A 23,503-nucleotide genomic window follows, 5' to 3' on the forward strand; every position below is an offset into this window, starting at 1 on the left:
TATCGCTTCAAAGCAAGGGCTCCGTGGCTTAGTGGTTAAAGCGCCTGTCTAGTAAACAGGAGATCATGAGTTCTATTCTCGTCGGAGCCTTGCTGTTATGTTACTTGACCCAGATTTCGTAGCTATATAATTTTGAAAAATTAAAATAATAGGGCAAAAGTTCCCATGAGATAATTTAGTTAATTTACTGAAATATTCTGCATTCATATTGCTTTAAAGCAAGGGCTCCGTGGCTTAGTGGTTAAAGCGCCAGTCTTGTTAACAGGAGATCATGTGTTCGATTCTCGTCGGAGCCTTGCTGTTATATTACTTGACCTAGATTTCGTTGCTATTTAATTTTGAAAAATTAAAACAATAGGGTAAAAATTCCGAGGAGTTAACTTAGATAAATTACTGGAATATTCAGTGTTCATGTCGCTTCATAGCAAGGGCTCCGTGACTTAGTGGTTAAAGCGCCTGTCTAGTAAACAGGAGATCATGAGTTCGATTCTCGTCGGAGCCTCGCTGTTATGTTACTTGAACTAGATTTCGTAGCTATATAATTTTGAAAAATTAAAATAATAGGGCAAAAGTTCCCATGAGATAATTTAGTTAATTTACTGAAATATTCTGCATTCATATCGCTTCAAACCAAGGGTTCCTTGGCTTAGTGGTTGAAGCGCCTGTCTTGTAAACAGGAGATCATGTGTTCGATTCTCGTCGGAGCCTAGCTGTTATATTACTTGAACTAGATTTCGAAGCTATTAAATTTTGAAAAATTAAAAATTATAAATGATTTAGATATGCATATATGCAAACAATAGTGTAAAAGTTCCCATGAGATAATTTAGTTAATTTACTGAAATATTCAGCATTCATATCGCTTCAAAGCAAGGGCTCCGTGGCTTAGTGGTTAAAGCGCCTGTCTAGTAAACAGGAGATCATGAGTTCGATTCTCGTCGGAGCCTTGCTGTTATGTTGCTTGACCTAGATTTCGTAGCTATTAAATTTTGAAAAATTGAAACAATAGGGTAAAAATTCCGATGAGTTAATTTAGTTAAATTACTGGAATATTCAGCATTCATGTCGCTTCAAAGCAAGGGCTCCGTGGCTTAGTGGTTAAAGCGCCTGTCTTGTAAACAGGAGATCATGAGTTCGATTCTCGTCGGAGCCTCGCTGTTATGTTACTTGAACTAGATTTCGTAGCTATTAAATTTTGAAAAATTAAAACAATAGGGTAAAAATTCCGATGAGTTAATTTAGTTAAATTACTGGAATATTCAGCATTCATGTCGCTTCAAAGCGAGGGCTCCGTGGCTTAGTGATTAAAGCGCCTGTCTAGTAAACAGGAGATCATGAGTTCGATTCTCGTCGAACCTTCGGTGTTATGTTACTTGAACTAGATTTCGTAACTATATAATTTTGAAAAATTAAAATAATAGGGCAAAAGTTCCCATGAGATAATTTAGTTAATTTACTGAAATATTCTGCATTCATATCGCTTCAAATCAAGGGCTCCGTGGCTTAGTGGTTAAAGCGCCTGTCTAGTAAACAGGAGATCATGAGTTCGATTCTCGTCGGAGCCTCGCTGTTATGTTACTTGAACTAGATTTCGTAGCTACATAATTTTGAAAAATTAAAATAATAGGGCAAAAGTTACCATGAGATAATTTAGTTAATTTACTGAAATATTCTGCATTCATATCGCTGCAAAGCAAGGGCTCCGTGGCGTAGTGGTTAAAGCGCCAGTCTTGTAAACAGGAGATCATGTGTTCGATTCTCGTCGGAGCCTCGCTGTTATATTACTTGAACTAGATTTCGAAGCTATTAAATTTTGAAAAATTAAAAATAATAGTTGATTTAGATATGCATATATGCAAACAATAGTGAAAAAGTTCCCATGAGATAATTTAGTTAATTTACTGAAATATTCAGCATTCATATCGCTTCAAAGCAAGGGCTCCGTGGCTTAGTGGTTAAAGCGCCTGTCTAGTAAACAGGAGATCATGAGTTCGATTCTCGTCGGAGCCTTGCTGTTATGTTACTTGACCTAGATTTCGTAGCTATTAAATTTTGAAAAATTAAAACAATAGGGTAAAAATTCCCATGAGATAATTTAGTTAATTTACTGAAATATTCTGCATTCATATCGCTTCAAACCAAGGGCTCCTTGGCTTAGTGGTTAAAGCGCCTGTCTTGTAAACAGGAGATCATGTGTTCGATTCTCGTCGGAGCCTAGCTGTTATATTACTTGAACTAGATTTCGAAGCTATTAAATTTTGAAAAATTAAAAATTATAAATGATTTAGATATGCATATATGCAAACAATAGTGTAAAGGTTCCCATGAGATAATTTAGTTAATTTACTGAAATATTCAGCATTCATATCGCTTCAAAGCAAGGGCTCCGTGGCTTAGTGGTTAAAGCGCCTGTCTAGTAAACAGGAGATCATGAGTTCGATTCTCGTCGGAGCCTCGCTGTTATGTTACTTGAACTAGATTTCGTAGCTATTAAATTTTGAAAAATTAAAACAATAGGGTAAAAATTCCGATGAGTTAATTTAGTTAAATTACTGGAATATTCAGCATTCATGTCGCTTCAAAGCGAGGGCTCGGTGGCTTAGTGATTAAAGCGCCTGTCTAGTAAACAGGAGATCATGAGTTCGATTCTCGTCGAAGCCTCGCTGTTTTGTTACTTGAACTAGATTTCGTAGCTATATAATTTTGAAGAATTAAAATAATAGGGCAAAAGTTCCCATGAGATAATTTAGTTAATTTACTGAAATATTCTGCATTCATATCGCTTCAAAGCAAGGGCTCCGTGGCTTAGTGGTTAAAGCGCCTGTCTAGTAAACAGGAGATCATGAGTTCGATTCTCGTCGGAGCCTCGCTGTTATGTTACTTGAACTAGATTTCGTAGCTACATAATTTTGAAAAATTAAAATAATAGGGCAAAAGTTACCATGAGATAATTTAGTTAATTTACTGAAATATTCTGCATTCATATCGCTGCAAAGCAAGGGCTCCGTGGCTTAGTGGTTAAAGCGCCAGTCTTGTAAACAGGAGATCATGTGTTCGATTCTCGTCGGAGCCTCGCTGTTATATTACTTGAACTAGATTTCGAAGCTATTAAATTTTGAAAAATTAAAAATAGTAGTTGATTTAGATATGCATATATGCAAACAATAGTGAAAAAGTTCCCATGAGATAATTTAGTTAATTTACTGAAATATTCAGCATTCATATCGCTTCAAAGCAAGGGCTCCGTGGCTTAGTGGTTAAAGCGCCTGTCTAGTAAACAGGAGATCATGAGTTCGATTCTCGTCGGAGCCTTGCTGTTATGTTACTTGACCTAGATTTCGTAGCTATTAAATTTTGAAAAATTAAAACAATAGGGTAAAAATTCCCATGAGATAATTTAGTTAATTTACTGAAATATTCTGCATTCATATCGCTTCAAACCAAGGGCTCCTTGGCTTAGTGGTTAAAGCGCCTGTCTTGTAAACAGGAGATCATGTGTTCGATTCTCGTCGGAGCCTAGCTGTTATATTACTTGAACTAGATTTCGAAGCTATTAAATTTTGAAAAATTAAAAATTATAAATGATTTAGATATGCATATATGCAAACAATAGTGTAAAGGTTCCCATGAGATAATTTAGTTAATTTACTGAAATATTCAGCATTCATATCGCTTCAAAGCAAGGGCTCCGTGGATTAGTGGTTAAAGCGCCTGTCTAGTAAACAGGAGATCATGAGTTCGATTCTCGTCGGAGCCTCGCTGTTATGTTACTTGAACTAGATTTCGTAGCTATTAAATTTTGAAAAATTAAAACAATAGGGTAAAAATTCCGATGAGTTAATTTAGTTAAATTACTGGAATATTCAGCATTCATGTCGCTTCAAAGCGAGGGCTCGGTGGCTTAGTGATTAAAGCGCCTGTCTAGTAAACAGGAGATCATGAGTTCGATTCTCGTCGAAGCCTCGCTGTTTTGTTACTTGAACTAGATTTCGTAGCTATATAATTTTGAAAAATTAAAATAATAGGGCAAAAGTTCCCATGAGATAATTTAGTTAATTTACTGAAATATTCTGCATTCATATCGCTTCAAAGCAAGGGCTCCGTGGCTTAGTGGTTAAAGCGCCTGTCTAGTAAACAGGAGATCATGAGTTCGATTCTCGTCGGAGCCTCGCTGTTATGTTACTTGAACTAGATTTCGTAGCTACATAATTTTGAAAAATTAAAATAATAGGGCAAAAGTTACCATGAGATAATTTAGTTAATTTACTGAAATATTCTGCATTCATATCGCTGCAAAGCAAGGGCTCCGTGGCTTAGTGGTTAAAGCGCCAGTCTTGTAAACAGGAGATCATGTGTTCGATTCTCGTCGGAGCCTCGCCGTTATATTACTTGAACTAGATTTCGAAGCTATTAAATTTTGAAAAATTAAAAATAATAGTTGATTTAGATATGCATATATGCAAACAATAGTGAAAAAGTTCCCATGAGATAATTTAGTTAATTTACTGAAATATTCAGCATTCATATCGCTTCAAAGCAAGGGCTCCGTGGCTTAGTGGTTAAAGCGCCTGTCTAGTAAACAGGAGATCATGAGTTCGATTCTCGTCGGAGCCTTGCTGTTATGTTACTTGACCTAGATTTCGTAGCTATTAAATTTTGAAAAATTAAAACAATAGGGTAAAAATTCCCATGAGATAATTTAGTTAATTTACTGAAATATTCTGCATTCATATCGCTTCAAACCAAGGGCTCCTTGGCTTAGTGGTTAAAGCGCCTGTCTTGTAAACAGGAGATCATGTGTTCGATTCTCGTCGGAGCCTAGCTGTTATATTACTTGAACTAGATTTCGAAGCTATTAAATTTTGAAAAATTATAAATGATTTAGATATGCATATATGCAAACAATAGTGTAAAAGTTCCCATGAGATAATTTAGTTAATTTACTGAAATATTCAGCATTCATATCGCTTCAAAGCAAGGGCTCCGTGGCTTAGTGGTTAAAGCGCCTGTCTAGTAAACAGGAGATCATGAGTTCGATTCTCGTCGGAGCCTTGCTGTTATGTTGCTTGACCTAGATTTCGTAGCTATTAAATTTTGAAAAATTGAAACAATAGGGTAAAAATTCCGATGAGTTAATTTAGTTAAATTACTGGAATATTCAGCATTCATGTCGCTTCAAAGCGAGGGCTCCGTGGCTTAGTGATTAAAGCGCCTGTCTAGTAAACAGGAGATCATGAGTTCGATTCTCGTCGAACCTTCGGTGTTATGTTACTTGAACTAGATTTCGTAACTATATAATTTTGAAAAATTAAAATAATAGGGCAAAAGTTCCCATGAGATAATTTAGTTAATTTACTGAAATATTCTGCATTCATATCGCTTCAAATCAAGGGCTCCGTGGCTTAGTGGTTAACGCGCCTCTCTAGTAAACAGCAGATCATGAGTTCGATTCTCGTCGGAGCCTCGCTGTTATGTTACTTGAACTAGATTTCGTAGCTACATAATTTTGAAAAATTAAAATAATAGGGCAAAAGTTACCATGAGATAATTTAGTTAATTTACTGAAATATTCTGCATTCATATCGCTGCAAAGCAAGGGCTCCGTGGCTTAGTGGTTAAAGCGCCAGTCTTGTAAACAGGAGATCATGTGTTCGATTCTCGTCGGAGCCTCGCTGTTATATTACTTGAACTAGATTTCGAAGCTATTAAATTTTGAAAAATTAAAAATAATAGTTGATTTAGATATGCATATATGCAAACAATAGTGAAAAAGTTCCCATGAGATAATTTAGTTAATTTACTGAAATATTCAGCATTCATATCGCTTCAAAGCAAGGGCTCCGTGGCTTAGTGGTTAAAGCGCCTGTCTAGTAAACAGGAGATCATGAGTTCGATTCTCGTCGGAGCCTTGCTGTTATGTTACTTGACCTAGATTTCGTAGCTATTAAATTTTGAAAAATTAAAACAATAGGGTAAAAATTCCCATGAGATAATTTAGTTAATTTACTGAAATATTCTGCATTCATATCGCTTCAAACCAAGGGCTCCTTGGCTTAGTGGTTAAAGCGCCTGTCTTGTAAACAGGAGATCATGTGTTCGATTCTCGTCGGAGCCTAGCTGTTATATTACTTGAACTAGATTTCGAAGCTATTAAATTTTGAAAAATTAAAAATTATAAATGATTTAGATATGCATATATGCAAACAATAGTGTAAAGGTTCCCATGAGATAATTTAGTTAATTTACTGAAATATTCAGCATTCATATCGCTTCAAAGCAAGGGCTCCGTGGCTTAGTGGTTAAAGCGCCTGTCTAGTAAACAGGAGATCATGAGTTCGATTCTCGTCGGAGCCTCGCTGTTATGTTACTTGAACTAGATTTCGTAGCTATTAAATTTTGAAAAATTAAAACAATAGGGTAAAAATTCCGATGAGTTAATTTAGTTAAATTACTGGAATATTCAGCATTCATGTCGCTTCAAAGCGAGGGCTCGGTGGCTTAGTGATTAAAGCGCCTGTCTAGTAAACAGGAGATCATGAGTTCGATTCTCGTCGAAGCCTCGCTGTTTTGTTACTTGAACTAGATTTCGTAGCTATATAATTTTGAAAAATTAAAATAATAGGGCAAAAGTTACCATGAGATAATTTAGTTAATTTACTGAAATATTCTGCATTCATATCGCTGCAAAGCAAGGGCTCCGTGGCTTAGTGGTTAAAGCGCCAGTCTTGTAAACAGGAGATCATGTGTTCGATTCTCGTCGGAGCCTCGCCGTTATATTACTTGAACTAGATTTCGAAGCTATTAAATTTTGAAAAATTAAAAATAATAGTTGATTTAGATATGCATATATGCAAACAATAGTGAAAAAGTTCCCATGAGATAATTTAGTTAATTTACTGAAATATTCAGCATTCATATCGCTTCAAAGCAAGGGCTCCGTGGCTTAGTGGTTAAAGCGCCTGTCTAGTAAACAGGAGATCATGAGTTCGATTCTCGTCGGAGCCTTGCTGTTATGTTACTTGACCTAGATTTCGTAGCTATTAAATTTTGAAAAATTAAAACAATAGGGTAAAAATTCCCATGAGATAATTTAGTTAATTTACTGAAATATTCTGCATTCATATCGCTTCAAACCAAGGGCTCCTTGGCTTAGTGGTTAAAGCGCCTGTCTTGTAAACAGGAGATCATGTGTTCGATTCTCGTCGGAGCCTAGCTGTTATATTACTTGAACTAGATTTCGAAGCTATTAAATTTTGAAAAATTAAAAATTATAAATGATTTAGATATGCATATATGCAAACAATAGTGTAAAGGTTCCCATGAGATAATTTAGTTAATTTACTGAAATATTCAGCATTCATATCGCTTCAAAGCAAGGGCTCCGTGGCTTAGTGGTTAAAGCGCCTGTCTAGTAAACAGGAGATCATGAGTTCGATTCTCGTCGGAGCCTCGCTGTTATGTTACTTGAACTAGATTTCGTAGCTATTAAATTTTGAAAAATTAAAACAATAGGGTAAAAATTCCGATGAGTTAATTTAGTTAAATTACTGGAATATTCAGCATTCATGTCGCTTCAAAGCGAGGGCTCGGTGGCTTAGTGATTAAAGCGCCTGTCTAGTAAACAGGAGATCATGAGTTCGATTCTCGTCGAAGCCTCGCTGTTTTGTTACTTGAACTAGATTTCGTAGCTATATAATTTTGAAAAATTAAAATAATAGGGCAAAAGTTCCCATGAGATAATTTAGTTAATTTACTGAAATATTCTGCATTCATATCGCTTCAAAGCAAGGGCTCCGTGGCTTAGTGGTTAAAGCGCCTGTCTAGTAAACAGGAGATCATGAGTTCGATTCTCGTCGGAGCCTCGCTGTTATGTTACTTGAACTAGATTTCGTAGCTACATAATTTTGAAAAATTAAAATAATAGGGCAAAAGTTACCATGAGATAATTTAGTTAATTTACTGAAATATTCTGCATTCATATCGCTGCAAAGCAAGGGCTCCGTGGCTTAGTGGTTAAAGCGCCAGTCTTGTAAACAGGAGATCATGTGTTCGATTCTCGTCGGAGCCTCGCCGTTATATTACTTGAACTAGATTTCGAAGCTATTAAATTTTGAAAAATTAAAAATAATAGTTGATTTAGATATGCATATATGCAAACAATAGTGAAAAAGTTCCCATGAGATAATTTAGTTAATTTACTGAAATATTCAGCATTCATATCGCTTCAAAGCAAGGGCTCCGTGGCTTAGTGGTTAAAGCGCCTGTCTAGTAAACAGGAGATCATGAGTTCGATTCTCGTCGGAGCCTTGCTGTTATGTTACTTGACCTAGATTTCGTAGCTATTAAATTTTGAAAAATTAAAACAATAGGGTAAAAATTCCCATGAGATAATTTAGTTAATTTACTGAAATATTCTGCATTCATATCGCTTCAAACCAAGGGCTCCTTGGCTTAGTGGTTAAAGCGCCTGTCTTGTAAACAGGAGATCATGTGTTCGATTCTCGTCGGAGCCTAGCTGTTATATTACTTGAACTAGATTTCGAAGCTATTAAATTTTGAAAAATTAAAAATTATAAATGATTTAGATATGCATATATGCAAACAATAGTGTAAAAGTTCCCATGAGATAATTTAGTTAATTTACTGAAATATTCAGCATTCATATCGCTTCAAAGCAAGGGCTCCGTGGCTTAGTGGTTAAAGCGCCTGTCTAGTAAACAGGAGATCATGAGTTCGATTCTCGTCGGAGCCTCGCTGTTATGTTACTTGAACTAGATTTCGTAGCTATTAAATTTTGAAAAATTAAAACAATAGGGTAAAAATTCCCATGAGATAATTTAGTTAATTTTCTGAAATATTCTGCATTCATATCGCTTCAAAGCAAGGGCTCCGTGGCTTAGTGGTTAAAGCGCCTGTCTAGTAAACAGGGGATCATGAGTTCGATTCTCGTCGGAGCCTCGCTGTTATGTTACCTGAACTAGATTTCGTAGCTACATAATTTTGAAAAATTAAAATAATAGGGCAAAAGTTACCATGAGATAATTTAGTTAATTTACTGAAATATTCTGCATTCATATCGCTGCAAAGCAAGGGCTCCGTGGCTTAGTGGTTAAAGCGCCAGTCTTGTAAACAGGAGATCATGTGTTCGATTCTCGTCGGAGCCTCGCTGTTATATTACTTGAACTAGATTTCGAAGCTATTAAATTTTGAAAAATTAAAAATAATAGTTGATTTAGATATGCATATATGCAAACAATAGTGAAAAAGTTCCCATGAGATAATTTAGTTAATTTACTGAAATATTCAGCATTCATATCGCTTCAAAGCAAGGGCTCCGTGGCTTAGTGGTTAAAGCGCCTGTCTAGTAAACAGGAGATCATGAGTTCGATTCTCGTCGGAGCCTTGCTGTTATGTTACTTGACCTAGATTTCGTAGCTATTAAATTTTGAAAAATTAAAACAATAGGGTAAAAATTCCCATGAGATAATTTAGTTAATTTACTGAAATATTCTGCATTCATATCGCTTCAAACCAAGGGCTCCTTGGCTTAGTGGTTAAAGCGCCTGTCTTGTAAACAGGAGATCATGTGTTCGATTCTCGTCGGAGCCTAGCTGTTATATTACTTGAACTAGATTTCGAAGCTATTAAATTTTGAAAAATTAAAAATTATAAATGATTTAGATATGCATATATGCAAACAATAGTGTAAAAGTTCCCATGAGATAATTTAGTTAATTTACTGAAATATTCAGCATTCATATCGCTTCAAAGCAAGGGCTCCGTGGCTTAGTGGTTAAAGCGCCTGTCTAGTAATCAGGAGATCATGAGTTCGATTCTCGTCGGAGCCTTGCTGTTATGTTACTTGACCTAGATTTCGTAGCTATTAAATTTTGAAAAATTAAAACAATAGGGTAAAAATTCCGAGGAGTTAATTTAGTTAAATTACTGGAATATTCAGTGATCATGTCGCTTCATAGCTAGGGCTCCGTGGCTTAGTGGTTAAAGCGCCTGTCTAGTAATCAGGAGATCATGAGTTCGATTCTCGTCGGAGCCTTGCTGTTATGTTACTTGACCTAGATTTCGTAGCTATTAAATTTTGAAAAATTAAAACAATAGGGTAAAAATTCCGATGAGTTAATTTAGTTAAATTACTGGAATATTCAGCATTCATGTCGCTTCAAAGCGAGGGCTCCGCGGCTTAGTGATTAAAGCGCCTGTCTAGTAAACAGGAGATCATGAGTTCGATTCTCGTCGGAGCCTTGCTGTTATGTTACTTGACCTAGATTTCGTAGCAATTAAATTTTGAAAAATTAAAACAATAGGGTAAAAATTCCGATGAGTTAAGTTAGTTAAATTACTGGAATATTCAGCATTCATGTCGCTTCAAAGCAAGGGCTCCGTGGCTTAGTGGTTAAAGCGCCTGTCTAGTAAACAGGAGATCATGAGTTCGATTCTCGTCGGAGCCCCGCTGTTATGTTGATTGAACTAGATTTCGAAGCTATTAAATTTTGAAAAATTAAAAATAATAGTTGATTTAGATATGCATATATGCAAACAATAGTGTTAAAGTTCTCATGAGATAATTTAGTTAATTTACTGAAATATTCAGCATTCATGTCGCTTCAAAGCAAGGGCTCCGTGGCTTAGTGGTTAAAGCGCCTGTCTTGTAAACAGGAGATCATGAGTTCGATTCTCGTCGGAGCCTCGCTGTTATGTTACTTGAACTAGATTTCGTAGCTGTTAAATTTTGAAAAATTAAAACAATAGGGTAAAAATTCCGATGAGTTAATTTAGTTAAATTACTGGAATATTCAGCATTCATGTCGCTTCAAAGCGAGGGCTCCGTGGCTTAGTGATTGAAGCGCCTGTCTAGTAAACAGGAGATCATGAGTTCGATTCTCGTCGGAGCCTTGCTGTTATGTTACTTGACCTAGATTTCGTAGCTATTAAATTTTGAAAAATTAAAACAATAGGGTAAAAATTCCGATGAGTTAATTTAGTTAAATTACTGGAATATTCAGCATTCATGTCGCTTCAAAGCAAGGGCTCCGTGGCTTAGTGGTTAAAGCGCCTGTCTAGTAAACAGGAGATCATGAGTTCGATTCTCGTCGGAGCCCCGCTGTTATGTTGATTGAACTAGATTTCGAAGCTATTAAATTTTGAAAAATTAAAAATAATAGTTGATTTAGATATGCATATATGCAAACAATAGTGTTAAAGTTCTCATGTGATAATTTAGTTAATTTACTGAAATATTCAGCATTCATGTCGCTTCAAAGCAAGGGCTCCGTGGCTTATTGGTTAAAGCGCCTGTCTTGTAAACAGGAGATCATGAGTTCGATTCTCGTCGGAGCCTCGCTGTTATGTTACTTGAACTAGATTTCGTAGCTATTAAATTTTGAAAAATTAAAACAATAGGGTAAAAATTCCGTTGAGTTAATTTAGTTAAATTACTGGAATATTCAGCATTCATGTCGCTTCAAAGCGAGGGCTCCGTGGCTTAGTGATTAAAGCGCCTGTCTAGTAAACAGGAGATCATGAGTTCGATTCTCGTCGGAGCCTTGCTGTTATGTTACTTGACCTAGATTTCGTAGCTATTAAATTTTGAAAAATTAAAACAATAGGGTAAAAATTCCGATGAGTTAATTTAGTTAAATTACTGGAATATTCAGCATTCATGTCGCTTCAAAGCAAGGGCTCCGTGGCTTAGTGGTTAAAGCGCCTGTCTAGTAAACAGGAGATCATGAGTTCGATTCTCGTCGGAGCCCCGCTGTTATGTTGATTGAACTAGATTTCGAAGCTATTAAATTTTGAAAAATTAAAAATAATAGTTGATTTAGATATGCATATATGCAAACAATAGTGTTAAAGTTCTCACGAGATAATTTAGTTAATTTACTGAAATATTCAGCATTCATGTCGCTTCAAAGCAAGGGCTCCGTGGCTTAGTGGTTAAAGCGCCTGTCTTGTAAACAGGAGATCATGAGTTCGATTCTCGTCGGAGCCTCGCTGTTATGTTACTTGAACGAGATTTCGTAGCTATTAAATTTTGAAAAATTAAAACAATAGGGTAAAAATTCCGATGAGTTAATTTAGTTAAATTACTGGAATATTCAGCATTCATGTCGCTTCAAAGCAAGGGCTCCGTGGCTTAGTGGTTAAAGCGCCTGTCTAGTAAACAGGAGATCATGAGTTCGATTCTCGTCGGAGCCCCGCTGTTATGTTGATTGAACTAGATTTCGAAGCTATTAAATTTTGAAAAATTAAAAATAATAGTTGATTTAGATATGCAAATATGCAAACAATAGTGTTAAAGTTCTCATGAGATAATTTAGTTAAATTACTGGAATATTCAGCATTCATGTCGCTTCAAAGCAAGGGCGCCGTGGCTTAGTGGTGAAAGCGCCTGTCTAGTAAACAGGAGATCATGAGTTCGATTCTCGTCGGAGCCTCGCTGTTATGTTGATTGAACTAGATTTCGAAGCTATTAAATTTTGAAAAATTAAAAAATAATAGTTGATTTAGATATGCATATAAGCAAACAATAGTGTAAAAGTTCCGATGTGATAATTTAGTTAATTTACTGAAATATTCAGCATTCATATCGCTTCAAAGCAAGGGCTCCGTGGCTTAGTGGTTAAAGCGCCTGTCTTGTAAACAGGAGATCATGAGTTCGATTCTAGTCGGAGCCTCGCTGTTATGTTACTTGAACTAGATTTCGTAGCTATATAATTTTGAAAAATTAAAATAATAGGGCAAAAGTTCCCAAGAGATAATTTAGTTAATTTACTGAAATATTCTGCATTCATATCGCTTCAAAGCAAGGGCTCCGTGGCTTAGTGGTTAAAGCGCCAGTCTTGTAAACAGGAGATCATGTGTTCGATTCTCGTCGGAGCCTTGCTGTTATATTACTTGAACTAGATTTCGAATCTATTAAATTTTGAAAAATTAAAAATAATAGTTGATTTAGATATGCATATATGCAAACAATAGTGAAAAAGTTCCCATGAGATAATTTAGTTAATTTACTGAAATATTCAGCATTCATATCGCTTCAAAGCAAGGGCTCCGTGGCTTAGTGGTTAAAGCGCCTGTCTAGTAAACAGGAGATCATGAGTTCGATTCTCGTCGGAGCCTCGCTGTTATGTTACTTGAACTAGATTTCGTAGCTATTAAATTTTGAAAAATTAAAACAATAGGGTAAAAATTCCGATGAGTTAATTTAGTTAAATTACTGGAATATTCAGCATTCATGTCGCTTCAAAGCGAGGGCTCCGTGGCTTAGTGATTAAAGCGCCTGCCTAGTAAACAGGAGATCATGAGTTCGATTCTCGTCGAAGCCTCGCTGTTATGTTACTTGAACTAGATTTCGTAGCTATTAAATTTTGAAAAATTAAAACAATAGGGTAAAAATTCCGATGAGATAATTTAGTTAAATTACTGGAATATTCAGCATTCATGTCGCTTCAAAGCGAGGGCTCCGTGGCTTAGTGATTAAAGCGCCTGTCTAGTAAACAGGAGATCATGAGTTCGATTCTCGTCGGAGCCTCGCTGTTATGTTGCTTGAACTAGATTTCGTAGCTATATAATTTTGAAAAATTAAAATAATAGGGCAAAAGTTCCCATGAGATAATTTAGTTAATTTACTGAAATATTCTGCATTCATATCGCTGCAAAGCAAGGGCTCCGTGGCTTAGTGGTTAAAGCGCCAGTCTTGTAAACAGGAGATCATGTGTTCGATTCTCGTCGGAGCCTTGCTGTTATATTACTTGAACTAGATTTCGAAGCTATTAAATTTTGAAAAATTAAAAAATAATAGTTGATTTAGATATGCATATAAGCAAACAATAGTGTAAAAGTTCCGATGTGATAATTTAGTTAATTTACTGAAATATTCAGCATTCATATCGCTTCAAAGCAAGGGCTCCGTGGCTTAGTGGTTAAAGCGCCTGTCTTGTAAACAGGAGATCATGAGTTCGATTCTCGTCGGAGCCTCGCTGTTATGTTACTTGAACTAGATTTCGTAGCTATATAATTTTGAAAAATTAAAATAATAGGGCAAAAGTTCCCATGAGATAATTTAGTTAATTTACTGAAATATTCTGCATTCATATCGCTTCAAAGCAAGGGCTCCGTGGCTTAGTGGTTAAAGCGCCAGTCTTGTAAACAGGAGATCATGTGTTCGATTCTCGTCGGAGCCTTGCTGTTATATTACTTGAACTAGATTTCGAAGCTATTAAATTTTGAAAAATTAAAAATAATAGGGCAAAAGTTCCCATGAGAAGATTTAGTTAATTTACTGAAATATTCTGCATTCATATCGCTTCAAAGCAAGGGCTCCGTGGCTTAGTGGTTAAAGCGCCTGTCTAGTAAACAGGAGATCATGAGTTCGATTCTCGTCGGAGCCTCGCTGTTATGTTACTTGAACTAGATTTCGTAGCTATATAATTTTGAAAAATTAAAATAATAGGGCAAAAGTTCCCATGAGATAATTTAGTTAATTTACTGAAATATTCTGCATTCATATCGCTTCAAAGCAAGGGCTCCGTGGCTTAGTGGTTAAAGCGCCAGTCTTGTAAACAGGAGATCATGTGTTCGATTCTCGTCGGAGCCTTGCTGTTATATTACTTGAACTAGATTTCGAATCTATTTTGAAAAATTAAAAATAATAGTTGATTTAGATATGCATATATGCAAACAATAGTGAAAAAGTTCCCATGAGATAATTTAGTTAATTTACTGAAATATTCAGCATTCATATCGCTTCAAAGCAAGGGCTCCGTGGCTTAGTGGTTAAAGCGCCTGTCTAGTAAACAGGAGATCATGAGTTCGATTCTCGTCGGAGCCTCGCTGTTATGTTACTTGAACTAGATTTCGTAGCTATTAAATTTTGAAAAATTAAAACAATAGGGTAAAAATTCCGATGAGTTAATTTAGTTAAATTACTGGAATATTCAGCATTCATGTCGCTTCAAATCGAGGGCTCCGTGGCTTAGTGATTAAAGCGCCTGTCTAGTAAACAGGAGATCATGAGTTCGATTCTCGTCGGAGCCTCGCTGTTATGTTACTTGAACTAGATTTCGTAGCTACATAATTTTGAAAAATTAAAATAATAGGGCAAAAGTTACCATGAGATAATTTAGTTAATTTACTGAAATATTCTGCATTCATATCGCTTCAAAGCAAGGGCTCCGTGTTTTAGTGGTTAAAGCGCCTGTCTAGTAAACAGGAGATCATGAGTTCGATTCTCGTCGGAGCCTCGCTGTTATGTTGCTTGAACTAGATTTCGTAGCTATATAATTTTGAAAAATTAAAATAATAGGGCAAAAGTTCCCATGAGATAATTTAGTTAATTTACTGAAATATTCTGCATTCATATCGCTGCAAAGCAAGGGCTCCGTGGCTTAGTGGTTAAAGCGCCAGTCTTGTAAACAGGAGATCATGTGTTCGATTCTCGTCGGAGCCTTGCTGTTATATTACTTGAACTAGATTTCGAAGCTATTAAATTTTGAAAAATTATAAATAATAGTTGATTTAGAAATGCATATATGCAAACAATGGTGTAAAAGTTCCCATGAGATAATTTAGTTAATTTACTGAAATATTCAGCATTCATATCGCTTCGAAGCAAGGGCTCCGTGGCTTAGTGGTTAGGGCGCCTGTCTAGTAAACAGGAGATCATGAGTTCGATTCTCGTCGGAGCCTCGCTGTTATGTTACTTGACCTAGATTTCGTAGCTATTAAATTTTGAAAAATTAAAACAATAGGGTAAAAATTCCGATGAGTTAATTTAGATAAATTACTGGAATATTCAGCTTTCATGTCGCTTCAAAGCAAGGGCTCCGTGGCTTAGTGGTTAAAGCGCCAGTCTTGTAAACAGGAGATCATGTGTTCGATTCTCGTCGGAGCCTTGCTGTTATATTACTTGAACTAGATTTCGAAGCTATTAAATTTTGAAAAATTAAAAATAATAAAGCAAAAGTTCCCATGAGATAATTTAGTTAATTTACTGAAATATTCTGCATTCATATCGCTTCAAAGCAAGGGCTCCGTGGCTTAGTGGTTAAAGCGCCTGTCTAGTAAACAGGAGATCATGAGTTCGATTCTCGTTGGAGCCTCGCTGTTATGTTACTTGAACTAGATTTCGTAGCTATATAATTTTGAAAAATTAAAATAATAGGGCAAAAGTTCCCATGAGATAATTTAGTTAATTTACTGAAATATTCTGCATTCATATCGCTTCAAAGCCAGGGCTCCGTGGCTTAGTGGTTAAAGCGCCAGTCTTGTAAACAGGAGATCATGTGTTCGATTCTCGTCGGAGCCTTGCTGTTATATTACTTGAACTCGATTTCGAAGCTATTAAATTTTGAAAAATTAAAAATAATAGTTGATTTAGATATGCATATATGCAAACAATAGTGTAAAAGTTCCCATGAGATAATTTAGTTAATTTACTGAAATATTCAGCATTCATATCGCTTCAAAGCAAGGGCTCCGTGGCTTAGTGGTTAAAGCGCCTGTCTAGTAAACAGGAGATCATGAGTTCGATTCTAGTCGGAGCCTCGCTGTTATGTTTTTGAACTAGATTTCGTAGCTAATAAATTTTGAAAAATTAAAACAATAGGGTAAAAATTCCGATGAGTTAATTTAGTTAAATTACTGGAATATTCAGCATTCATGTCGCTTCAAAGCGAGGGCTCCGTGGCTTAGTGATTAAAGCGCCTGCCTAGTAAACAGGAGATAATGAGTTCGATTCTCGTCGAAGCCTCGCTGTTATGTTACTTGAACTAGATTTCGTAGCTATTAAATTTTGAAAAATTAAAACAATAGGGTAAAAATTCTGATGAGTTAATTTAGTTAAATTACTGGAATATTCAGCATTCATGTCGCTTCAAAGCGAGGGCTCCGTGGCTTAGTGATTAAAGCGCCTGTCTAGTAAACCGGAGATCATGAGTTCGATTCTCGTCGGAGCCTCGCTGTTATGTTACTTGAACTAGATTTCGTAGCTACATAATTTTGAAAAATTAAAATAACAGGGCAAAAGTTACCATGAGATAATTTAGTTAATTTACTGAAATATTCTGCATTCATATCGCTTCAAAGCAAGGGCTCCGTGGCTTAGTGGTTAAAGCGCCTGTCTAGTAAACAGGAGATCATGAGTTCGATTCTCGTCGGAGCCTCGCTGTTATGTTACTTGAACTAGATTACGTAGCTATATAATTTTGAAAAATTAAAATAATAGGGCAAAAGTTCCCATGAGATAATTTAGTTAATTTACTGAAATATTCTGCATTCATATCGCTGCAAAGCAAGGGCTCCGTGGCTTAGTGGTTAAAGCGCCAGTCTTGAAACAGGAGATCATGTGTTCGATTCTCGTCGGAGCCTTGCTGTTATATTACTTGAACTAGATTTCGAAGCTATTAAATTTTGAAAAATTAAAAATAATAGTTGATTTAGATATGCATATATGCAAAAAATAGTGTAAAAGTTCCCATGAGATAATTTAGTTAATTTACTGAAATATTCAGCATTCATATCGCTTCAAAGCAAGGGCTCCGTGGCTTAGTGGTTAGGGCGCCTGTCTAGTAAACAGGAGATCATGAGTTCGATTCTCGTCGGAGCCTTGCTGTTATGTTACTTGACCTAGATTTCGTAGCTATTAAATTTTGAAAAATTAAAACAATAGGGTAAAAATTCCGATGAGTTAATTTAGATAAATTACTGGAATATTCAGCTTTCATGTCGCTTCAAAGCAAGGGCTCCGTGGCTTAGTGGTTAAAGCGCCAGTCTTGTAAACAGGAGATCATGTGTTCGATTCTCGTCGGAGCCTTGCTGTTATATTACTTGAACTAGATTTCGAAGCTATTAAATTTCTAAAAATTAAAAATAATAAAGCAAAAGTTCCCATGAGATAATTTAGTTAATTTACTGAAATATTCTGCATTCATATCGTTTCAAAGCAAGGGCTACGTGGTTTAGTGGTTAAAGCGCCTGTCTAGTAAACAGGAGATCATGAGTTCGATTCTCGTCGGAGCCTCGCTGTTATGTTACTTGAACTAGATTTCGTAGCTATATAATTTTGAAAAATTAAAATAATAGGGCAAAAGTTCCCATGAGATAATTTAGTTAATTTACTGAAATATTCTGCATTCATATCGCTTCAAAGCAAGGGCTCCGTGGCTTAGTGGTTAAAGCGCCAGTCTTGTAAACAAGAGATCATGTGTTCGATTCTCGTCGGAGCCTTGCTGTTATATTACTTGAACTCGATTTCGAAGCTATTAAATTTTGAAAAATTAAAAACAATAGTGTAACAGTTCCCATGAGATAATTTAGTTAATTTACTGAAATATTCAGCATTCATATCGCTTCAAAGCAAGGGCTCCGTGGCTTAGTGGTTAGGGCGCCTGTCTAGTAAACAGGAGATCATGAGTTCGATTCTCGTCGGAGCCTTGCTGTTATGTTACTTGACCTAGATTTCGTAGCTATTAAATTTTGAAAAATTAAAACAATAGGGTAAAAATTCCGATGAGTTAATTTAGATAAATTACTGGAATATTCAGCTTTCATGTCGCTTCAAAGCAAGGGCGCCGTGGCTTAGTGGTTAAAGCGCCTGTCTAGTAAACAGGAGATCATGAGTTCGATTCTCGTCGGAGCCCCGCTGTTATGTTGATTGAACTAGATTTCGAAGCTATTAAATTTTGAAAAATTAAAAAATAATAGTTGATTTAGATATGCATATAAGCAAACAATAGTGTAAAAGTTCCGATGTGATAATTTAGTTAATTTACTGAAATATTCAGCATTCATATCGCTTCAAAGCAAGGGCTCCGTGGCTTAGTGGTTAAAGCGCCTGTCTTGTAAACAGGAGATCATGAGTTCGATTCTCGTCGGAGCCTCGCTTTTATGTTACTTGAACTAGACTTCGTAGCTATATAATTTTGAAAAATTAAAATAATAGGGCAAAAGTTCCCATGAGATAATTTAGTTAATTTACTGAAATATTCTGCATTCATATCGCTTCAAAGCAAGGGCTCCGTGGCTTAGTGGTTAAAGCGCCAGTCTTGTAAACAGGAGATCATGAGTTCGATTCTCGTCGGAGCCTCGCTGTTATGTTACTTGAACTAGATTTCGTAGCTATATAATTTTGAAAAATTAAAATAATAGGGCAAAAGTTCCCATGAGATAATTTAGTTAATTTACTGAAATATTCTGCATTCATATCGCTTCAAAGCAAGGGCTCCGTGGCTTAGTGGTTAAAGCGCCAGTCTTGTAAACAGGAGATCATGTGTTCGATTCTCGTCGGAGCCTTGCTGTTATATTACTTGAACTAGATTTCGAAGCTATTAAATTTTGAAAAATTAAAAATAATAGTTGATTTAGATATGCATATATGCAAACAATAGTGTGAAAGTTCCCATGAGATAATTTAGTTAATTTACTGAAATATTCAGCATTCATGTCGCTTCAAAGCAAGGGCTCCGTGGCTAAGTGGTTAAAGCGCCTGTCTTGTAAACAGGAGATCATGAGTTCGATTCTCGTCGGAGCCTCGCTGTTATGTTACTTGAACTAGATTTCGTAGCTATTAAATTTTGAAAAATTAAAACAATAGGGTAAAAATTCCGATGAGTTAATTTAGTTAAATTACTGGAATATTCAGCATTCATGTCGCTTCAAAGCGAGGGCTCCGTGGCTTAGTGATTAAAGCGCCTGTCTAGTAAACAGGAGATCATGAGTTCGATTCTCGTCGAAGCCTCGCTGTTATGTTTCTTGAACTAGATTTCGTAGCTATATAATTTTGAAAAATTAAAATAATAGGGCAAAAGTTCCCATGAGATAATTTAGTTAATTTACTGAAATATTCAGCATTCATGTCGCTTCAAAGCAAGGGCTCCGTGGCTAAGTGGTTAAAGCGCCTGTCTTGTAAACAGGAGATCATGAGTTCGATACTCGTCGGAGCCTCGCTGTTATGTTACTTGAACTAGATTTCGTAGCTATTAAATTTTGAAAAATTAAAACAATAGGGCAAAAGTTCCCATGAGATAATTTAGTTAATTTACTGAAATATTCTGCATTCATATCGCTTCAAAGCAAGGGCTCCGTGGCTTAGTGGTTAAAGCGCCAGTCTTGTAAACAGGAGATCATGTGTTCGATTCTCGTCGGAGCCTTGCTGTTATATTACTTGAACTCGATTTCGAAGCTATTAAATTTTGAAAAATTAAAAACAATAGTGTAAAAGTTCCCATGAGATAATTTAGTTAATTTACTGAAATATTCAGCATTCATATCGCTTCAAAGCAAGGGCTCCGTGGCTTAGTGGTTAGGGCGCCTGTCTAGTAAACAGGAGATCATGAGTTCGATTCTCGTCGGAGCCTTGCTGTTATGTTACTTGACCTAGATTTCGTAGCTATTAAATTTTGAAAAATTAAAACAATAGGGTAAAAATTCCGATGAGTTAATTTAGATAAATTACTGGAATATTCAGCTTTCATGTCGCTTCAAAGCAAGGGCGCCGTGGCTTAGTGGTTAAAGCGCCTGTCTAGTAAACAGGAGATCATGAGTTCGATTCTCGTCGGAGCCCCGCTGTTATGTTGATTGAACTAGATTTCGAAGCTATTAAATTTTGAAAAATTAAAAAATAATAGTTGATTTAGATATGCATATAAGCAAACAATAGTGTAAAAGTTCCGATGTGATAATTTAGTTAATTTACTGAAATATTCAGCATTCATATCGCTTCAAAGCAAGGGCTCCGTGGCTTAGTGGTTAAAGCGCCTGTCTTGTAAACAGGAGATCATGAGTTCGATTCTCGTCGGAGCCTCGCTTTTATGTTACTTGAACTAGACTTCGTAGCTATATAATTTTGAAAAATTAAAATAATAGGGCAAAAGTTCCCATGAGATAATTTAGTTAATTTACTGAAATATTCTGCATTCATATCGCTTCAAAGCAAGGGCTCCGTGGCTTAGTGGTTAAAGCGCCAGTCTTGTAAACAGGAGATCATGAGTTCGATTCTCGTCGGAGCCTCGCTGTTATGTTACTTGAACTAGATTTCGTAGCTATATAATTTTGAAAAATTAAAATAATAGGGCAAAAGTTCCCATGAGATAATTTAGTTAATTTACTGAAATATTCTGCATTCATATCGCTTCAAAGCAAGGGCTCCGTGGCTTAGTGGTTAAAGCGCCAGTCTTGTAAACAGGAGATCATGTGTTCGATTCTCGTCGGAGCCTTGCTGTTATATTACTTGAACTAGATTTCGAAGCTATTAAATTTTGAAAAATTAAAAATAATAGTTGATTTAGATATGCATATATGCAAACAATAGTGTAAAAGTTCCCATGAGATAATTTAGTTAATTTACTGAAATATTCAGCATTCATGTCGCTTCAAAGCAAGGGCTCCGTGGCTAAGTGGTTAAAGCGCCTGTCTTGTAAACAGGAGATCATGAGTTCGATTCTCGTCGGAGCCTCGCTGTTATGTTACTTGAACTAGATTTCGTAGCTATTAAATTTTGAAAAATTAAAACAATAGGGTAAAAATTCCGATGAGTTAATTTAGTTAAATTACTGGAATATTCAGCATTCATGTCGCTTCAAAGCGAGGGCTCCGTGGCTTAGTGATTAAAGCGCCTGTCTAGTAAACAGGAGATCATGAGTTCGATTCTCGTCGAAGCCTCGCTGTTATGTTTCTTGAACTAGATTTCGTAGCTATATAATTTTGAAAAATTAAAATAATAGGGCAAAAGTTCCCATGAGATAATTTAGTTAATTTACTGAAATATTCAGCATTCATGTCGCTTCAAAGCAAGGGCTCCGTGGCTAAGTGGTTAAAGCGCCTGTCTTGTAAACAGGAGATCATGAGTTCGATACTCGTCGGAGCCTCGCTGTTATGTTACTTGAACTAGATTTCGTAGCTATTAAATTTTGAAAAATTAAAATAATAGGGCAAAAGTTCCCATGAGAAATTTTAGTTAATTTACTGAAATATTCTGCATTCATATCGCTTCAAAGCAAGGGCTCCGTGGCTTAGTGGTTAAAGCGCCTGTCTAGTAAACAGGAGATCATGAGTTCGATTCTCGTCGGAGCCTCGCTGTTATGTTACTTGAACTAGATTTCGTAGCTATATAATTTTGAAAAATTAAAATAATAGGGCAAAAGTTCCCATGAGATAATTTAGTTAATTTACTGAAATATTCTGCATTCATATCGCTTCAAAGCAAGGGCTCCGTGGCTTAGTGGTTAAAGCGCCAGTCTTGTAAACAGGAGATCATGTGTTCGATTCTCGTCGGAGCCTTGCTGTTATATTACTTGAACTAGATTTCGAAGCTATTAAATTTTGAAAAATTAAAAATAATAGTTGATTTAGATATGCATATATGCAAACAATAGTGTAAAAGTTCCCATGAGATAATTTAGTTAATTTACTGAAATATTCAGCATTCATGTCGCTTCAAAGCAAGGGCTCCGTGGCTAAGTGGTTAAAGCGCCTGTCTTGTAAACAGGAGATCATGAGTTCGATTCTCGTCGGAGCCTCGCTGTTATGTTACTTGAACTAGATTTCGTAGCTATTAAATTTTGAAAAATTAAAACAATAGGGTAAAAATTCCGATGAGTTAATTTAGTTAAATTACTGGAATATTCAGCATTCATGTCGCTTCAAAGCGAGGGCTCCGTGGCTTAGTGATTAAAGCGCCTGTCTAGTAAACAGGAGATCATGAGTTCGATTCTCGTCGAAGCCTCGCTGTTATGTTTCTTGAACTAGATTTCGTAGCTATATAATTTTGAAAAATTAAAATAATAGGGCAAAAGTTCCCATGAGATAATTTAGTTAATTTACTGAAATATTCAGCATTCATGTCGCTTCAAAGCAAGGGCTCCGTGGCTAAGTGGTTAAAGCGCCTGTCTTGTAAACAGGAGATCATGAGTTCGATACTCGTCGGAGCCTCGCTGTTATGTTACTTGAACTAGATTTCGTAGCTATTAAATTTTGAAAAATTAAAATAATAGGGCAAAAGTTCCCATGAGAAATTTTAGTTAATTTACTGAAATATTCTGCATTCATATCGCTTCAAAGCAAGGGCTCCGTGGCTTAGTGGTTAAAGCGCCTGTCTAGTAAACAGGAGATCATGAGTTCGATTCTCGTCGGAGCCTCGCTGTTATGTTACTTGAACTAGATTTCGTAGCTATATAATTTTGAAAAATTAAAATAATAGGGCAAAAGTTCCCATGAGATAATTTAGTTAATTTACTGAAATATTCTGCATTCATATCGCTTCAAAGCAAGGGCTCCGTGGCTTAGTGGTTAAAGCGCCAGTCTTGTAAACAGGAGATCATGTGTTCGATTCTCGTCGGAGCCTTGCTGTTATATTACTTGAACTAGATTTCGAAGCTATTAAATTTTGAAAAATTAAAAATAATAGTTGATTTAGATATGCATATATGCAAACAATAGTGTAAAAGTTCCCATGAGATAATTTAGTTAATTTACTGAAATATTCAGCATT

General features: G+C 36.0%; 56 non-coding genes across 56 annotated transcripts; all 56 read left to right on the forward strand.

The window, feature by feature from the left end:
* The first annotated feature begins 17 nt into the window (after positions 1–17).
* TRNAT-AGU (transfer RNA threonine (anticodon AGU)) lies at positions 18–90 on the forward strand. The gene has a single exon. It is a non-coding gene; the product is annotated as a tRNA-Thr (tRNA).
* A 784-nt stretch (positions 91–874) lies between these two features.
* TRNAT-AGU (transfer RNA threonine (anticodon AGU)) lies at positions 875–947 on the forward strand. Its single transcript has one exon. It is a non-coding gene; the product is annotated as a tRNA-Thr (tRNA).
* Positions 948–1,080: 133 nt separating this feature from the next.
* TRNAT-UGU (transfer RNA threonine (anticodon UGU)) lies at positions 1,081–1,153 on the forward strand. Its single transcript has one exon. It is a non-coding gene; the product is annotated as a tRNA-Thr (tRNA).
* Positions 1,154–1,492: 339 nt separating this feature from the next.
* Positions 1,493–1,565, forward strand: TRNAT-AGU (transfer RNA threonine (anticodon AGU)). Its single transcript has one exon. It is a non-coding gene; the product is annotated as a tRNA-Thr (tRNA).
* Positions 1,566–1,937: 372 nt separating this feature from the next.
* TRNAT-AGU (transfer RNA threonine (anticodon AGU)) lies at positions 1,938–2,010 on the forward strand. Its single transcript has one exon. It is a non-coding gene; the product is annotated as a tRNA-Thr (tRNA).
* Positions 2,011–2,382: 372 nt separating this feature from the next.
* Positions 2,383–2,455, forward strand: TRNAT-AGU (transfer RNA threonine (anticodon AGU)). The gene has a single exon. It is a non-coding gene; the product is annotated as a tRNA-Thr (tRNA).
* Positions 2,456–2,794: 339 nt separating this feature from the next.
* TRNAT-AGU (transfer RNA threonine (anticodon AGU)) lies at positions 2,795–2,867 on the forward strand. Its single transcript has one exon. It is a non-coding gene; the product is annotated as a tRNA-Thr (tRNA).
* A 372-nt stretch (positions 2,868–3,239) lies between these two features.
* On the forward strand, positions 3,240–3,312 carry TRNAT-AGU (transfer RNA threonine (anticodon AGU)). Its single transcript has one exon. It is a non-coding gene; the product is annotated as a tRNA-Thr (tRNA).
* A 784-nt stretch (positions 3,313–4,096) lies between these two features.
* Positions 4,097–4,169, forward strand: TRNAT-AGU (transfer RNA threonine (anticodon AGU)). The gene has a single exon. It is a non-coding gene; the product is annotated as a tRNA-Thr (tRNA).
* A 372-nt stretch (positions 4,170–4,541) lies between these two features.
* On the forward strand, positions 4,542–4,614 carry TRNAT-AGU (transfer RNA threonine (anticodon AGU)). The gene has a single exon. It is a non-coding gene; the product is annotated as a tRNA-Thr (tRNA).
* A 365-nt stretch (positions 4,615–4,979) lies between these two features.
* Positions 4,980–5,052, forward strand: TRNAT-AGU (transfer RNA threonine (anticodon AGU)). The gene has a single exon. It is a non-coding gene; the product is annotated as a tRNA-Thr (tRNA).
* Positions 5,053–5,836: 784 nt separating this feature from the next.
* On the forward strand, positions 5,837–5,909 carry TRNAT-AGU (transfer RNA threonine (anticodon AGU)). The gene has a single exon. It is a non-coding gene; the product is annotated as a tRNA-Thr (tRNA).
* A 372-nt stretch (positions 5,910–6,281) lies between these two features.
* On the forward strand, positions 6,282–6,354 carry TRNAT-AGU (transfer RNA threonine (anticodon AGU)). The gene has a single exon. It is a non-coding gene; the product is annotated as a tRNA-Thr (tRNA).
* Positions 6,355–6,932: 578 nt separating this feature from the next.
* TRNAT-AGU (transfer RNA threonine (anticodon AGU)) lies at positions 6,933–7,005 on the forward strand. Its single transcript has one exon. It is a non-coding gene; the product is annotated as a tRNA-Thr (tRNA).
* A 372-nt stretch (positions 7,006–7,377) lies between these two features.
* Positions 7,378–7,450, forward strand: TRNAT-AGU (transfer RNA threonine (anticodon AGU)). The gene has a single exon. It is a non-coding gene; the product is annotated as a tRNA-Thr (tRNA).
* A 339-nt stretch (positions 7,451–7,789) lies between these two features.
* TRNAT-AGU (transfer RNA threonine (anticodon AGU)) lies at positions 7,790–7,862 on the forward strand. The gene has a single exon. It is a non-coding gene; the product is annotated as a tRNA-Thr (tRNA).
* Positions 7,863–8,234: 372 nt separating this feature from the next.
* Positions 8,235–8,307, forward strand: TRNAT-AGU (transfer RNA threonine (anticodon AGU)). The gene has a single exon. It is a non-coding gene; the product is annotated as a tRNA-Thr (tRNA).
* Positions 8,308–8,679: 372 nt separating this feature from the next.
* Positions 8,680–8,752, forward strand: TRNAT-AGU (transfer RNA threonine (anticodon AGU)). The gene has a single exon. It is a non-coding gene; the product is annotated as a tRNA-Thr (tRNA).
* Positions 8,753–8,885: 133 nt separating this feature from the next.
* Positions 8,886–8,958, forward strand: TRNAT-AGU (transfer RNA threonine (anticodon AGU)). Its single transcript has one exon. It is a non-coding gene; the product is annotated as a tRNA-Thr (tRNA).
* Positions 8,959–9,330: 372 nt separating this feature from the next.
* Positions 9,331–9,403, forward strand: TRNAT-AGU (transfer RNA threonine (anticodon AGU)). Its single transcript has one exon. It is a non-coding gene; the product is annotated as a tRNA-Thr (tRNA).
* Positions 9,404–9,775: 372 nt separating this feature from the next.
* Positions 9,776–9,848, forward strand: TRNAT-AGU (transfer RNA threonine (anticodon AGU)). Its single transcript has one exon. It is a non-coding gene; the product is annotated as a tRNA-Thr (tRNA).
* A 133-nt stretch (positions 9,849–9,981) lies between these two features.
* TRNAT-AGU (transfer RNA threonine (anticodon AGU)) lies at positions 9,982–10,054 on the forward strand. The gene has a single exon. It is a non-coding gene; the product is annotated as a tRNA-Thr (tRNA).
* A 339-nt stretch (positions 10,055–10,393) lies between these two features.
* TRNAT-AGU (transfer RNA threonine (anticodon AGU)) lies at positions 10,394–10,466 on the forward strand. The gene has a single exon. It is a non-coding gene; the product is annotated as a tRNA-Thr (tRNA).
* Positions 10,467–10,632: 166 nt separating this feature from the next.
* TRNAT-UGU (transfer RNA threonine (anticodon UGU)) lies at positions 10,633–10,705 on the forward strand. The gene has a single exon. It is a non-coding gene; the product is annotated as a tRNA-Thr (tRNA).
* Positions 10,706–11,044: 339 nt separating this feature from the next.
* On the forward strand, positions 11,045–11,117 carry TRNAT-AGU (transfer RNA threonine (anticodon AGU)). The gene has a single exon. It is a non-coding gene; the product is annotated as a tRNA-Thr (tRNA).
* A 166-nt stretch (positions 11,118–11,283) lies between these two features.
* TRNAT-UGU (transfer RNA threonine (anticodon UGU)) lies at positions 11,284–11,356 on the forward strand. Its single transcript has one exon. It is a non-coding gene; the product is annotated as a tRNA-Thr (tRNA).
* A 133-nt stretch (positions 11,357–11,489) lies between these two features.
* On the forward strand, positions 11,490–11,562 carry TRNAT-AGU (transfer RNA threonine (anticodon AGU)). Its single transcript has one exon. It is a non-coding gene; the product is annotated as a tRNA-Thr (tRNA).
* Positions 11,563–11,695: 133 nt separating this feature from the next.
* On the forward strand, positions 11,696–11,768 carry TRNAT-AGU (transfer RNA threonine (anticodon AGU)). The gene has a single exon. It is a non-coding gene; the product is annotated as a tRNA-Thr (tRNA).
* Positions 11,769–11,934: 166 nt separating this feature from the next.
* On the forward strand, positions 11,935–12,007 carry TRNAT-UGU (transfer RNA threonine (anticodon UGU)). Its single transcript has one exon. It is a non-coding gene; the product is annotated as a tRNA-Thr (tRNA).
* Positions 12,008–12,140: 133 nt separating this feature from the next.
* TRNAT-AGU (transfer RNA threonine (anticodon AGU)) lies at positions 12,141–12,213 on the forward strand. Its single transcript has one exon. It is a non-coding gene; the product is annotated as a tRNA-Thr (tRNA).
* Positions 12,214–12,379: 166 nt separating this feature from the next.
* TRNAT-AGU (transfer RNA threonine (anticodon AGU)) lies at positions 12,380–12,452 on the forward strand. The gene has a single exon. It is a non-coding gene; the product is annotated as a tRNA-Thr (tRNA).
* A 167-nt stretch (positions 12,453–12,619) lies between these two features.
* Positions 12,620–12,692, forward strand: TRNAT-UGU (transfer RNA threonine (anticodon UGU)). The gene has a single exon. It is a non-coding gene; the product is annotated as a tRNA-Thr (tRNA).
* Positions 12,693–13,064: 372 nt separating this feature from the next.
* On the forward strand, positions 13,065–13,137 carry TRNAT-AGU (transfer RNA threonine (anticodon AGU)). Its single transcript has one exon. It is a non-coding gene; the product is annotated as a tRNA-Thr (tRNA).
* A 339-nt stretch (positions 13,138–13,476) lies between these two features.
* On the forward strand, positions 13,477–13,549 carry TRNAT-AGU (transfer RNA threonine (anticodon AGU)). Its single transcript has one exon. It is a non-coding gene; the product is annotated as a tRNA-Thr (tRNA).
* Positions 13,550–13,922: 373 nt separating this feature from the next.
* On the forward strand, positions 13,923–13,995 carry TRNAT-UGU (transfer RNA threonine (anticodon UGU)). The gene has a single exon. It is a non-coding gene; the product is annotated as a tRNA-Thr (tRNA).
* Positions 13,996–14,335: 340 nt separating this feature from the next.
* Positions 14,336–14,408, forward strand: TRNAT-AGU (transfer RNA threonine (anticodon AGU)). The gene has a single exon. It is a non-coding gene; the product is annotated as a tRNA-Thr (tRNA).
* A 367-nt stretch (positions 14,409–14,775) lies between these two features.
* On the forward strand, positions 14,776–14,848 carry TRNAT-AGU (transfer RNA threonine (anticodon AGU)). Its single transcript has one exon. It is a non-coding gene; the product is annotated as a tRNA-Thr (tRNA).
* Positions 14,849–14,981: 133 nt separating this feature from the next.
* Positions 14,982–15,054, forward strand: TRNAT-AGU (transfer RNA threonine (anticodon AGU)). Its single transcript has one exon. It is a non-coding gene; the product is annotated as a tRNA-Thr (tRNA).
* Positions 15,055–15,632: 578 nt separating this feature from the next.
* Positions 15,633–15,705, forward strand: TRNAT-AGU (transfer RNA threonine (anticodon AGU)). The gene has a single exon. It is a non-coding gene; the product is annotated as a tRNA-Thr (tRNA).
* Positions 15,706–16,045: 340 nt separating this feature from the next.
* On the forward strand, positions 16,046–16,118 carry TRNAT-AGU (transfer RNA threonine (anticodon AGU)). The gene has a single exon. It is a non-coding gene; the product is annotated as a tRNA-Thr (tRNA).
* A 989-nt stretch (positions 16,119–17,107) lies between these two features.
* On the forward strand, positions 17,108–17,180 carry TRNAT-AGU (transfer RNA threonine (anticodon AGU)). Its single transcript has one exon. It is a non-coding gene; the product is annotated as a tRNA-Thr (tRNA).
* Positions 17,181–17,551: 371 nt separating this feature from the next.
* Positions 17,552–17,624, forward strand: TRNAT-AGU (transfer RNA threonine (anticodon AGU)). The gene has a single exon. It is a non-coding gene; the product is annotated as a tRNA-Thr (tRNA).
* Positions 17,625–18,377: 753 nt separating this feature from the next.
* On the forward strand, positions 18,378–18,450 carry TRNAT-AGU (transfer RNA threonine (anticodon AGU)). The gene has a single exon. It is a non-coding gene; the product is annotated as a tRNA-Thr (tRNA).
* A 373-nt stretch (positions 18,451–18,823) lies between these two features.
* Positions 18,824–18,896, forward strand: TRNAT-UGU (transfer RNA threonine (anticodon UGU)). The gene has a single exon. It is a non-coding gene; the product is annotated as a tRNA-Thr (tRNA).
* A 133-nt stretch (positions 18,897–19,029) lies between these two features.
* On the forward strand, positions 19,030–19,102 carry TRNAT-UGU (transfer RNA threonine (anticodon UGU)). The gene has a single exon. It is a non-coding gene; the product is annotated as a tRNA-Thr (tRNA).
* A 372-nt stretch (positions 19,103–19,474) lies between these two features.
* On the forward strand, positions 19,475–19,547 carry TRNAT-UGU (transfer RNA threonine (anticodon UGU)). Its single transcript has one exon. It is a non-coding gene; the product is annotated as a tRNA-Thr (tRNA).
* A 339-nt stretch (positions 19,548–19,886) lies between these two features.
* Positions 19,887–19,959, forward strand: TRNAT-UGU (transfer RNA threonine (anticodon UGU)). The gene has a single exon. It is a non-coding gene; the product is annotated as a tRNA-Thr (tRNA).
* Positions 19,960–20,299: 340 nt separating this feature from the next.
* On the forward strand, positions 20,300–20,372 carry TRNAT-AGU (transfer RNA threonine (anticodon AGU)). Its single transcript has one exon. It is a non-coding gene; the product is annotated as a tRNA-Thr (tRNA).
* A 373-nt stretch (positions 20,373–20,745) lies between these two features.
* On the forward strand, positions 20,746–20,818 carry TRNAT-UGU (transfer RNA threonine (anticodon UGU)). Its single transcript has one exon. It is a non-coding gene; the product is annotated as a tRNA-Thr (tRNA).
* A 133-nt stretch (positions 20,819–20,951) lies between these two features.
* TRNAT-UGU (transfer RNA threonine (anticodon UGU)) lies at positions 20,952–21,024 on the forward strand. The gene has a single exon. It is a non-coding gene; the product is annotated as a tRNA-Thr (tRNA).
* A 372-nt stretch (positions 21,025–21,396) lies between these two features.
* On the forward strand, positions 21,397–21,469 carry TRNAT-UGU (transfer RNA threonine (anticodon UGU)). Its single transcript has one exon. It is a non-coding gene; the product is annotated as a tRNA-Thr (tRNA).
* Positions 21,470–21,808: 339 nt separating this feature from the next.
* TRNAT-UGU (transfer RNA threonine (anticodon UGU)) lies at positions 21,809–21,881 on the forward strand. Its single transcript has one exon. It is a non-coding gene; the product is annotated as a tRNA-Thr (tRNA).
* A 133-nt stretch (positions 21,882–22,014) lies between these two features.
* On the forward strand, positions 22,015–22,087 carry TRNAT-AGU (transfer RNA threonine (anticodon AGU)). The gene has a single exon. It is a non-coding gene; the product is annotated as a tRNA-Thr (tRNA).
* A 372-nt stretch (positions 22,088–22,459) lies between these two features.
* TRNAT-UGU (transfer RNA threonine (anticodon UGU)) lies at positions 22,460–22,532 on the forward strand. Its single transcript has one exon. It is a non-coding gene; the product is annotated as a tRNA-Thr (tRNA).
* Positions 22,533–22,871: 339 nt separating this feature from the next.
* On the forward strand, positions 22,872–22,944 carry TRNAT-UGU (transfer RNA threonine (anticodon UGU)). The gene has a single exon. It is a non-coding gene; the product is annotated as a tRNA-Thr (tRNA).
* A 133-nt stretch (positions 22,945–23,077) lies between these two features.
* Positions 23,078–23,150, forward strand: TRNAT-AGU (transfer RNA threonine (anticodon AGU)). Its single transcript has one exon. It is a non-coding gene; the product is annotated as a tRNA-Thr (tRNA).
* Positions 23,151–23,503: the final 353 nt, after the last annotated feature.

The sequence above is a fragment of the Phalangium opilio genome, unplaced genomic scaffold (genome assembly GCF_054372755.1).
Source record: "Phalangium opilio isolate 3A_F unplaced genomic scaffold, DU_Popi_V2 ptg000019l_1, whole genome shotgun sequence".
NCBI classification, from domain to species: domain Eukaryota; kingdom Metazoa; phylum Arthropoda; class Arachnida; order Opiliones; family Phalangiidae; genus Phalangium; species Phalangium opilio.